The 13,779-nt window shown below is 39.9% G+C and overlaps 1 protein-coding gene across 6 annotated transcripts in view; it reads left to right on the top strand.

The window, feature by feature from the left end:
- Positions 1 to 13,779, top strand: part of C6H8orf34 (chromosome 6 C8orf34 homolog) — a 350,072-nt gene that overhangs the window by 285,882 nt on the left and 50,411 nt on the right. The gene's annotated exons all lie outside the window — the stretch shown is intronic.

The raw sequence follows: 13,779 nt of genomic DNA, 5'->3' as shown, positions 1-13,779 counted from the left end.
CCAAAGGTGGACCCGCTGGAACACGACAGCGAACCCTCCTAGGGTGAGTAGACCCAGTGGAACCACCCCCTATACAGGGAGCGTTTGGGGCAGGACCAAGGGAGACTACTGCCGCGGCAGCTAGTACCCAGAGGAGAGGTACAGGAGAGAATGTAACACGGCAGGGGCACAGGAATACCAAGTGGACAGAGTTACTGGTAAATTTAGAAAGAGCACAGGGAAGACGGACAGGACTGAGACGAAGGTATTATTGGCGGAGACCAGAAGAGTACAGGACACACAGACTGGATAAGGAAGCAGACTGACAGGAATGGAAAAAGCATGGGAGACTGGCAGGAGAGGGCTGAGAAGCTGACAGGCTGAAACGATGAAGGCACAGCAGTAAAGACTTACAGGGGAAACTGGAAGACTGGCACAATAAGGAAAAACGAAGGAGAGAGGAACAAAGGGGAAATAGGCAACGAGGCAAACAAAGGGCTATAGGCAAATAGGGAAAACCGCAGGAGCAGAGAGCCAGAAGGACGAGGGGCCAGGAGCAAGTGTGAAACACAATTGAAAATCAGACACCGCCGAGAGGAAGAGGCGGCCTGATAAGGGGAGCGAAGGCATACCTTCCGGGTCAGAGTCCACAGAGCGGCGCAGAAGGCATGGCCAGGATCAGTGGGTGATATGTGCACGTGCGCCGTAGAACCCAGAGCGCACGCGCACCCGAGGAGGACCAGGAGCCGAGCGCACAGGAAGAGCAGAAGACCAGAAGCGAGCAGGGACGCGCCGGGTGGCCGCAGTGAGGTAAGTATGAGACACATGCGGCGAGGCAGGCGGGAGCATAACAGTAATCCACTGCACTACAGAAAGTAACTGAATATATTTTTTGATGCCGCATGAAGCAATGAGTGGCTCCCTGCTTAGCATCCTGCACTTACACCATACTCATGTTAGAAGCAAGGTTTGTAGATGCGCTCAGGTCATATGTTAATTGTGGATAGCATACTGCCAGTCTTTAATGACAGAGTAATGTCGAATAGGGAATATATATATTTTATTTTTAAAAAGAATTCTAATATAAAAATATATAACTTTTCTAAACTATGACATTTTCACACTTTTTATTACTTCCTGAATTATTCTGCTCAGGGACGAGACTAAACAGTATGTGGGTTACGCTCATGAATCATTATTCCCTCTATGGGCAAAACACCATGTTCTCCTTTCCATTTGACTTGACTGCCTGCTAGTGAATTGCTTGTAGTGTTGTGCCCTAGAGAGCCATCACACTGCAAGAAATGTGAGCACATGAAGACTTAAGAGTTTGACAGTGGCACATTTTTTGCTGCCATGTCAGCTCGTGAGCATTTCTCAGTTTCTCAGTTTTGTGCAACAATATTATCATAAAAAGTCTTGATGCTTGCATCGTTTTCAGTAATCATTTCTATTTAGTTATTTAATAGCTAATGGAAAAAGTGACATTTTATTTTATATCATATAACATTGGTTTTCTATACAAGCTGATTTAACACCTGTAGGCACCAGCCATACTCCAATATATAGTAAGATCTACTGTGAACTTGTTTTTTTAATAGTATTGGGAAAATTGTGAAATATACAATATGCTATGTATGTTAAAGGGACTCTGTCACCCCCTCCAGCCATTATAAACTGAAAGAGCCACCTTGTGCAGCAGTAATACTGCATTCTGACAAGGTGGCTCTTTTAGTTATTGGTGCAGTCAAAGCAGAAATAAAGCGTTTTATAATTTCGCAAAAATACCTGTCTTTAGCCCTGGAGGCAGGTCTTAACCCCTCTGCTGCACACGCCACACTGCCGTCACTCAAGGCTTCGGCGCCGGGCTCCGCCCCCTCCGCGCTGTTTTCAAATCAAAATCGGCGCCTGCGCTGTTTTGTTCTGCCTGGGGCAGGCGCAGTGAACGCTGTCCGTCTGACCTCAGATGCAGTCTCGCAGACTGCGCCTGTGCGGCCACCCAGCTGGTGAATCCCAGCCCCGCAGTGTGTTATGCATTACTGCTGCACAAGGTGGCTCTTTTAGTTTATAATGGCTGGAGGGGGTGACAGAGTCCCTTTAACCAGTGCTGCTCAAAATAAAGGAGGCATATGCCTATGACACCTTAAGTTTATTGAAAAGCTATTTGTGCCAAATTTGTTCTGTACTGGTGGTTAGAGATGAGCGAACTTGTTCAGAAAACATTTGCTAATCTCAAATTCAGCGTGAGCATTGCACATTCGGATTTGTGTTCAGATTCCTGAGCTTTTTTCCTAAAAATTGGCAAAAGTTGGCCAAAGTTCAGTCAATGACGCGTTCACTAAGGGCTCTTTCAGACATCAGTGTTTCCGGTTGCAGCATGGGTTGCAAAACGTCCCGCACATGTGCACACTGATAGCACACGGATGACATCCCTGACCCTGTGTGACAGTGATGCCTGTTAATCAGTGGTACTATTTGTGCTGTTCCCCGGCGCTGGTTGCTGAAGTGAAGACAGCTCATATCACTGTCCCCTGCTCACACTGCAATCAGAGCTAGCAGGGAAGAATGCTGAGAGTTGTATTCAACTGTTAACAGCAAGAGCAGGTGGTGGCTGATGGGAGTATTCATCAGCCATCACCTGCTCTATAAATAAATAAAAAAATTATGTAGGGTTCCCCTGTGTTTTTGATAACCAGCCAGGTAAACTGACAGCTTTGGGCTGCAGCCCTCAGCTGTCAGCTTCAGCAAGGCTGCTAATCAAGAATAGAGGGGTCCCCTTGCTATGTTTTTTAATTATTTAAATAAAAAAACGGCGTGGGGTCCCCCTATGTTTTACAACCAGCCTAGCTGAAGCAGACAGCTGGGAGCTGGTATTTTCAGGCTGGTAAGAGGCCTTGGATGTTGCCCCTCCAGCCTAAAAAATAGCAGCCTGCAGCCACCCGGAAAAGGCACCTCTATTAGATGCACCAATTCTGGCACTTTGCCTGGCTCTTCCCACTTGCCCTGTAGCAGTGGGATTCATATTCATATATCCTGCACCAATGTCTTTTCAGACAGTTTTTTGCCATCTAATCTGAGAACAGCACAATATAGAGTGAGACATCCTGATTTCAGCAATGTGTCAATTACTGAGCTGCTTATTGTAGTTTTCATAAAAACACTGTTTTTGCAGCAGGAAATTATCATTAAACTGGTAAACCCGCTACCATGTGGTCTTCCATATTCATGAGCTCTGTGTAAACTTGCCCCACCACTGACTGGCAGCTTTCTGCTTATGCACAGTGTACACAGGAAACTGTCAATTAATGGTGTGGGCGGGGTTATACTGAGCTCAGCATTCAGAGAACTGCTAGATTTGCAGCAGAGAAAACCGTGATTTTATCAAAATGACAACAGCAGTCCAGTAAGTGACACATCACTGGAATCGGGGTCTTTGCCCCTACATCATGCTGCTCTTAGATGGGGTAGTAAAAGCCTGGTGATAGATTCCCTTTAATTTGAACAATCACTGGATGCAGTGATCCTGAAACCAGGAAAGGTCAAAAATGCTGATTTAATTATCTTTAGATATTGCAAGCTTATAGGCTGAAAAAGCTTGAAGGGGAAAACTCCTTTAAGCTATGTGCTCACTGAGTTGTCAGAGGAGAAACTGAGCAGTTTTCAGGGCTTTTGAGATTTCAAGGAGGATTTGGAGAGTTTCTGCAAAGTTTATTTAAAAAAATCCTTGCATATAACTTTAACCTAAATATTGCCATGTTTTCGGTGACTACGTGTCACCTTAACAACTAATTATGGTAGATTCAGAAGTTCCTTTCAGGTGTAAAATATCACCCTCACTTTTACTTTGCCTCAACTCTCATGTACTATTAGAAGTCATTCTTTTCGGAACACGTGCTATTATGTATTGTACCTTCTTTTGCATATTTCCCTCTTGTTCTATCATGTAGGTAAATTTCTGTTGGAGGGACATGCGTTTTTAAAGGGACACTGTCACCCCCTCCAGCCGTTATAAACTAAAAGAGCCACCTTGTGCAGCAGTAATGCTGCAGTCTAACAAGGTGACTCTTTTAGTTTTCGTTGCTGATATTCCCACAATAAAGGTATTTATAATTTTGCTCAAATACCTAGCTTTGTACCTGGAGGCGGGTCTGAAGCCTCCTCTTTGAAGCGCTCAACTGCCGTCAGTCATCTCTTCTGGGGCGATTGTTGCCACCCCCTCAGCGCTGTTTTCGTCCTAAATCCGGCGCCTGCGCTCTGCTCTTCTGCCTGGAGCAGGCGCATAGAGCATTGGCCGTCCTAGCTCTGATGCCGGGTTCCGGTCTGCGCCTGTGCGGGCAGTGCGGCCACCCTGTTACTGAATCCCCGCCCCGCACTGTGCATAATGCATAACACAGTGTTAGACTGAACATTATGGCTTGGGAACCAACAAAAGATACCCAATATTAGGCTTGGGATCCTAGGCAAAGACACCCACCCTCAGGCTTCGGAACCTGCGATAAAGAGACCGCCCGAGGCTCGCCTTGCACGGCTATCGGCCATGGCTCCTAGGCGATGGGGCTGCCAATTCTCGAAAGACATCATTATTACAACTCTTAATAGGATTATAATACCAATTCTTAGGGAATTGGTTGTGGTATAACCACCATGGACCAACGCAAGGGTTTGAATAGTGCAGTTACCATTCATTGCGTATTAATAAATAACACCATGTTCAGTGGCATTTTTCATTTCTTAAACTGAGAGACTCCAAAAAAAAAACCCAATGATCCTTGTAGAGAAAAATGTGCTCTTTCTAATGATATCAGAATTAATATATTTTAGGGGTACCCTTTTTGAGAAATTTGACCTAAAAATAGGTAAAATTCGTTTTTTTTACGTTTTTCATCATATGTGGGTGTGAATATTTCCACAAATACATATGCTTTGATTGTGATATTGCAGCAATGCAAAGTCATGTAGATGTTTGGTGTACAGGGCAAAGCACCAGTTACTATTGGTTTTTGGTCTTGAGTTATATATGGGCAAATTTTGGCATAAATTTTATGCGACGCGTTTTTCAAGCTACTTTGACACAAAATTGCGGCCAAAATATTGTTTTGTCATAGCCGGTAATAATTTAATCGTGTTTAGCAGCAAAAGTTGAGCTAGTATGCCAAATTTCAGCATCATAGCCAGTATAGAACTCTAATAGCTATGTGCCAAAGTTTGCAAAATCCTCTTAGCTGAAGCCGCAGGCTTGGTGGAACCTCCAGTGAAAGGTCAACAGTGCCCAATGTATTTGAGATCTGGCCCTAAAAATGTACAGAACCTCTTTTCAAACATACATGTACATCCTTATAAATTTTCAGCAAAATCGGAGAAGGTCGAGTGGGGACGATTTTTAAAACTGGTCCACTTGATGTGGAATGACCCGGGAATATCAGCAACAAAAACTAAAAGAGTCACCTTGTTAGACTGCAGCATTACTGCTGCACAAGGTTGCTCTTTTAGTTTATAAAAGCTGGAGGGGGGTGACAGTGTCCCTTTAAGTTAGGTCAGCTTATCTAACCACAAGTTTAATAGATTGAGCAGTAATCATTGCTTTTATTAGTGATTGTTTTGGACCAATGTTCCATCTGTCTTCAAATTTATTGCACAAGCTTAAAAATTATTCTTGGCTCTTACTGTAGTTTTTACAGCTACAATTGAGAATTTTACACATGGATCAATAAAAACTACAGTTGGCAGTATCAGAATGGTTTTCCAAGTGAGAAGACTTCTGGGATTGTGTCCTATTGACTACAGTTGAGTTGGGATGAAGAAAAACTAACATTTTAGACTGTACAGTAATAGCTATTTTTGCTATACAACAGGTGAAAACTTAGACATTAGGATTTGTATACATTCACACACTATAGATCGGAAAGTAAAGCACAAAAATGAAAAATCTTCTTGATTATGAATATGATTATAATTACCTTAAAAGCAGAAACAGGGGAATCAAAATATACCTTTAGTATTCAAAAACATTGACAACTGAGTTCAACACAAAAGATGAGTTCTCAGAAACCAGAAATAGTCTTAAGGATTAAGTACGGTAATTGATTAAGTCATTGACCCTATAGTAGTGCTTCAGTTTTATCTCATAGATTGTGAAACTGGCTTAGAATTTATACAGTGTAAATTTTATCCAGATATAAAAAAAGAAATAAAGAAAAAATCATTAACTTACAGACACAAATTAGTATTAAAGAAGATCAGCAAAATAATTTACCATCTTCTGCCACTCACTGGGAAATTTTAAAACTCAGACAGGAACTGAGATCTGAAATTTTTCTTGAATATGACACAGTTATTAAATCTTCAAAGTTTAAAATGTATTCTTCTATCAAGAAGCCAACAAGATTTATGATGTTGAGATTCAAAAAAGAGTGTATTAATAAAATTGTCAAGATAACATCCCCCTCAGGTGAGTCCATGGTTCATCCAAAAGATATAGTTGGCAAATTTGCCGAATTTTTTCAAAATTTGTATAATCTGAAAGATAACCTCTCTACTCCTATTGTAGATCCGGATTCTATAGATGCTTTTCTCTCCAGTCTAAACCTTCCCAAAATAGATCTATTGGATCTTTGGAGACTTTATCAATAGACCATTTACCGAGGAGGAAATAGTTATTACCATCCGCAAACTAATACCCCAAAAATCCCAAGGTCCAGATGGATTCTCCAATTAATATTTTATTTCATTTTCAAATATTTTAGCACCCCACTTAGTTCCGGTCTTTAATTTGGCTTCTTCTCTGGGCTCATTTCCTAAAGAGATGCTTGAAGCCAATATCATCATGATCCTGAAAGCTAAAGGGGATCCAGAGACAATACAAAATTATAGGCCCATTTCTCTAATTCTGACATCAAGATTTACTCAAAGATTCTGGCAGAACGTTTAAAAAGTATACTCCCATACCTAATAAAAGACGACCAAATAGGATTTATAAAAGGGCCACCAGATGGGAACAGGAGGTTAATAAACTTGATAAATCTGTTGAAATCTACAAACTCCCAAGGAATATTCCTAACACTAGATGCCAAAAAGGCCTTTCATAGGCTAAACTGGGCATACCTAAAAGCCACTCACAATTTTTGCTTTATATTCATGCCATAGTGCAAAAATGTACGCAAATAATTTTTTATTGAAATCTATCCCCATCACTAACGGCACGAGACAGGGGTGCCCGCTATCTCCTCTTCTGTTCATTCTCACCATAGAACCCCTTGCAGAAAGAATTAGGCTGAATAGGTCAAATTCAATTTTCCCGATCGTCTTTTTAAAATTAGCTTGTTTGCCGACGATCTTTCCTAACAATGAGAGATCCCATAAACTCCATCAGAGCCCTAACTCTAGAGTTGGAGACGTTCTCTATAGTTTCATACTTCAAGATAAATTCTCAAAAGTCCAAAATCACTTTTAATATAAACGAGGCCGAGATTGGTGATTTTAGCGATGTGAAAGGACAGGTTACCCCCTAAAAATATACTAAGCTTATAGTGTCCAAAGGGGGAACTCTCCTTGCACCTCTATTGTGGTCCAATAGTAACTACACAATGTTCCAAATTATGATGCAAATGATATTTTTCTCCGATTTTCCTAAATGGTCAGTGCAAATGACAGTCAGTCTAATAAAATTCATCATCCGTTAGAGTATACATCGAATTTTATTGAAGAAACCTCCCAATGATAACAGTATAATCTCCAAAATGAATAAAAACTCAGAATGCACTGTTCCAGATTATTAGGCACAGTAGAATTTCTAAACATTTGATATGTTTTAAAGAACTGAAAATGCTCATTTGTTGAATTTGCAGCATTAGGAGGTCACATTCACTGAACAAAAAAGCTATTTAACTCCAAAACATCCTAACAGGCCAAGTTACATGTTAACATAGGACCCTTCTTTGATATCACCTTCACAATTCTTGCATCCATTGAACTTGTGAGTTTTTGGAGAGTTTCTGCTTGTATTTCTTTGCATGAAGTCAGAATCGCCTCCCAGAGCTGCTGTTTTGATGTGAGCTGCCTCCCACCCTCATAGATCTTTTGCTTGATGATACTCCAAAGGTTCTCTATAGGGTTGAGGTCAGGGGAAGATGGTGGCCACACCATGAATTTATCTCCTTTTATGCCCATAGCAGCCAATGACTCAGAGGTATTATTTGCAGCATGAGATGGTGCATTGTCATGCATGAACATGATTTTGCTCCTGAAGGCACATTTCTGCTTTTTATACCATGGAAGAAAGTTGTCAGTCAGAAACTCTATATACTTTGCAGAGGTCATTTTCACACCTTCAGGAACCTTAAAGGGCCCTACCTGCTGTTTCCCCATGATTCCGGCCCAAAACATGACTCATCCACCTCCTTGCTGACGTCGGAGCCTTGTTGGGACATGGTGGCCATCCACCAACCATCCACTACTCCATCCATCTGGACCATCCAGGGTTGCTCGACACTCACCAGTAAACAAGACTTTATGTATGTCTGGGCCCACTGCAACCGTTTCTGCTTGTGAACACTGTTTAGGGGTGGCAGAATAGTAGGTTTATGAACCAAAGCAAGCCTTTGAAGGAGCCTACACTTTGAGGTTCGAGGGACTCCAGAGGCACCAGCAGCTTCAAATATCTGTTTGCTGGTTTGTAATGGCTTTTTAGCAGCTGCTCTCTTAATCCGATGAACTTGCCTGGCAGAAACCTTCCTCATTATGCCTTTATCAGCACGAACAAGTCTGTGCTCAGATTCAGCCACAAATCTCTTAACAGTACTATGATCACGCTTAAGTTTTTGGGAAATATCTAATGTTTTCGTCCCTTGACCAATGCATTGCACTATTTGATGCTTTTCGGCAGCAGAGAGATCCTTTTTCTTTCCCATGTTACATGAAAACTGTGGCCTGCTTAATAATGTGGAACATCATTTTTAAGTAGTTTTTCTTTAATTAGGATCACCTGGAAAACTAATTATCACATGTGTTTAAGATTGATTTCAGTGATCCATTGAGCCCTGAGACACAATACCATCCATAAGTTTATTTGAAAAACAAAACAATTAAATCTTTATGACACTTAAATCCAATTTTCATAATAACTTGGAACACAGTGTATTAACGCCAAACTTGACTATTAATAATTAATATCCACTTAATATGCCTCAACGTTATCTTATCCTTATACTATATACTAACTGAGACAAAACAGTGTAACAATAAAGAATATTTAGTACATTCACACAAGTCTGCAGTCTCTAACATACATATATATTTATACCCAAGCTGGCGACTATAAATATATATATATATACAAATATACGGATACTACAACTCTAATACAGTAATATCACTACAGTATACAGTGATATTATTATTATTATTATTTATTGTTATAGCGCCATTTATTCCATGGCGCTTTACATGTGAGGAGGAGTATACATAATAAAAACAAGTACAATAATCTTGAACAATACAAGTCATAACTGGTACAGGAGGAGAGAGGACCCTGCCCACGAAGGCTCACAATCTACAAGGGATGGATGAGAATACAGTAGGCGAGGATAGAGCTGGTCATGCAGCGGTTTGGTCGATCGGTGGTTACTGCAGGTTGTAGGCTTGTCGGAAGAGGTGGGTCTTCAGGGTCTTTTTGAAGGTTTCGATGGTAGGCGAGAGTCTGATGTGTTGATATGTGTTGTCTGATATCCCAACAGAATCACACAGTAATAACCCACAATGTCCAGTAATATCACAACAATATCATACAGTAAAAACCCACAATTAACTGCCCAAATCACCCATATCACACATACAATATCAGTCCTCCCACCTATGTCTCATCTATCCCTACGGCCTAGTAAGTAAATACAGATATAAACGTCAGTTAGTTAAAAGCACATGGCGACTCAATTAACAATTAGCTAATATTAGAGAGGCAAGAGTCAAAAACTAGCCATATGAGTAACATTAGAACAAATTTATTGAAAACTTCAATTTCAACCTAAAATGTCATCATATATAGTACAACATCATGTTATAAATAGTAACAAATGACTATATCCAAAGTGCATCTAGTACTGCAGGTTCACAGAACGGGACAAAAATAAATCATATATTGTGGCCGTGAGTGTTACCAATCTCTACACATGTGCAATGAAAGTAGATGCATACCAACTAAAGATAAGTATTGCGATAATACAACCGCACTGACCATGTGGTGCATCATAAGTAAACACCCCACAATATGTAAAAGATAAGGTGCAAAAGTGAAAAGGGTTAATTACCCATAAATATCTGTAATGACCCGTCTGGACACTGGAATGCTACCCCAACACGCGTTTCGCGTCTTGTGTCTTCACCGCTTCCTAGTAAGTAAAGTATACTCAGCCATGGCCATGTGTGTCCATCCCAGGAAGCAAGAGGTAAGAGAGACCCCCAAGCACATGTGTTGTCCCTTTTATGTCCAGCCAAGAAGAGGTGTGTCCAGCCCCAGGTGTGTGGAGATCAGGTCACAAGTCTATTGTCCACTAGCAAAGGTACATCCCCTCAATCCTGAATGAAACCTGTTGTACCAGCAAATGGAGCAAGATGGAGGAGGGGGCCTCATGTGGAACACATGGCAAAATTATATCACTAAACACATCTCTACGTAAAGATATACATTTTGGGGCACTTCCCCCTTCTACAAGGGAGCAAACGGATTTTGCACTAGAAGAGAAAGAAACTGTCTATATGGGCATCATTGTTACAAATAAGCTACACTTTACTGTTGATGCCAATCTAGGCAATATTATAAAACTATCTCTGTTGACTTTACTAATCTTGGGCACTCAGATGTCTCCATTAGGCAAAATATTGGCAGTTAAATCCTTTATTCTACCCCAAATCCTTTACATATTTAGGACTCTTCCAATAATTATTCCTCGGCTTATTTTTAAGATTCAAGGCATGATCAACTCCTTCATTTGGAGCGGGAAAAGGGCTAGAGTGGCGGTTGACATTTTGTACAAACAATAAATGTATTGGAGGTTTTGGTTTACCAAATATATATGCTTATTACCTTGCATCCCTGGTTAAACAAAGTTGGCATTGGTTCAACGACCAATCTCACTCTGCGTGGTTCATCTTAGAATCTGTTTACAGCGGCCATATGTCTATTCGAGAGATGTTTTTAAATTTCTTAATTCACACTCCGCAAAAAGAATCTTCAAACCCAATTTTTCAAGCTTTAATTCATGCCTGGAAAATACTCATTAAACCTTCTAAAAACTTCACTAAGGTTGAACAAATCAAAAAACTTCCTCTACCTTTGCTCTCTTCTATTTACAGTTTCTCTCTACGAGATATTTGGACCAAGTCAGGGATAAAAAAAAACGGGGATATTTACTACGGTGACAACTTTCTCTCTTTTAGTGAAATCAAAACCAAGTACAAACTTCCTTCCTCTGAGTTGGTGTTATTCACATTCGTAAAGGACTGTATTTGAAAGCTTTTTAATAGTAAAACAACGAATATTGAAAGCCTCTTTTTGCTTTTGTATAACACAAGCAACAAAAATATTTGGAGTCTAAAAAATATACAACAACTTTAACAAAGATGTTACCACTCTTAAGAATATATATATGAAAAGGTGGGAGGCTGACCTTAATATTACTCTTCAGACTGATCAATGGGACAGTGCTATCAATGCTACCTATGCTTCTAATATCTCAATAACTCTACATGAGTCTTTCCTCACTGTTGTCAAGGTGGTACTATACCCCTATTAGACTATCACATATAAGTCCTGATCAATCACCATTATGTTGGAGTAACTGCGGACTGCAGGACAACCTTTACCACATATTTTGGGGGTGCTCTAAAGTTAAAACACTGTGGACGCACGTTTCACAACATATTAATTCTTTCTCTAACAATAGCTTTTTGATAATCCCTCAAAGGGCACTTCTCTCTATCTTCATGGAGCACTTTGATTCTTCAATCAAATATATCATCATCCACATTTTTTTAGTAGTTAAGAATACCTTAGCTTATTGGTGGAAAAAACCCGAAACGCCCAAATTTACAGACATACTAGATAAACTTCACCTACACAGCTCTCTAGAGTGGAGGTTCGCTATTAATAATAATGGCATAAATAAATACAATAAGAAGTGGGAGATATGGAACTTAAAATTTTGTAATTCGCGAGTTACCTGTAAGATCTTTGTGGATGAACTTTGACGAGTAGATTTATTTACCTATACTTTCTCTTTTGTCTACATCTTCTGTTAACCATAATTACATTTTGTACCTGTTCAGGAGTATAGTTTATTGCGGTAACTTTGCTACTAAGCCATTTGGAGATATTTTGTGTGAGTTCTCTAATTTTTACTGACTCACTCCCTTTCCCAATGTTATACCCCTCCCCTTCCACCTTTGTTAAAAATTCAATAAAAAAAATTATAAAGATTTTATACAGTGTACAGTGTCATGTAAAAGATGGGTACCCCTGGTCAAAATTACTGTTATTTTGAAACCTCCTTTGTCAAAGTTATCTGAGCACACAAATCTCCAAGGGTGCCGAAACTTTTGAATTGGCCCATTTTCTTTTTTGTAATTTTTAAAATGTGAAAGATGAAAATATATATATAGATATATTTTGACTAAAATACAAAAGGAAATGTGTCATCTTTAACTTTAGGCCTTTTAGAGATCATTTAATCTTCAACTTGCTTAACTGTTCACAATAACAGTAATTTTCACCAGGGGTGCCAAAAATTTTACATGCCACTGTAGTCTAACACACAAAGACAGTCATATTGCCAATCCATTATGTACTTAGGAGAGTAATTAGGAAACATAAGATGGCTGTCGGCTGAACGATCGTAAGGGCGATCAGTCGGTCAAAACTTATGTGCTCCCTACGAGAATGCCGCTGGCTGACACATCTGAAATTGGACATGCATGATCATCATCTCCCCAAACCATCAGTCTGCTAGCACCCCCATACACATTAGAGTGTCATCCAAACCTGGTTTGGCTGACATTACTCTAATGTGTATGGAGGGGCCTTAAGAAATAGTCAGCCTAACATGTTTGGGCCTAAGAGTTTTAATTATATTTTCTATTTTTAAAATTGTGCAGCTCACTTTATTCTCTTTGTCATCTTCATAAATACAGTAAAAAGCTTTACCATCTTATCTTGAGGAGGAGACTTAACAGGCTTCTCCACAGTTTATGTCCTCCTTTATTAGCCATTTTTAGTTTAATTTAGGTCAATGGTCTTGCTGCTAAATGTTCCTCTGAAGAAGTACCAAGACTATCACAATAGATAAGGCTTCTCAAAGTTTTACTTTTGGAACTTCGCCAGATAGACCAAAATGGTGACTGAGCCTTACCACACAGACTAAGATGATGCGTTTGGCTGACATTAGGAAATCCATGATAAAATGAAAATATTTCCTCAATTTACCTTTTATTTGTCTCATGAAATCTACATTACGTGTGCAAAATGGGTCTTTTGTTTTTGATCACGTAAAATTGCTGCAGCCATATAAAGGATTGTGCAGCTTTTGTTCACAATTGTGAATACTGTCTCCCCAGGTGTGCCTCACCAACAATTAGCGGGGACGGGGTTTTCACTGAGGCAGTAGATGACTCTATTAGGGGATGTTCACTGTAGTAGTTTCAAGGATAATCGTATCTATAAGAAGTCACTGATAAGTTTTGGAGTTCTGGACTGTCCAACAATCTCGAAACCCCAATTGTTAAGAAGAGATTAAAAGGGCTGTTAAATAATCA

Source organism: Ranitomeya variabilis, chromosome 6 (assembly GCF_051348905.1).
Source record: "Ranitomeya variabilis isolate aRanVar5 chromosome 6, aRanVar5.hap1, whole genome shotgun sequence".
Taxonomy (NCBI): domain Eukaryota; kingdom Metazoa; phylum Chordata; class Amphibia; order Anura; family Dendrobatidae; genus Ranitomeya; species Ranitomeya variabilis.
This window is presented reverse-complemented; position numbering and strand designations above follow the sequence as displayed.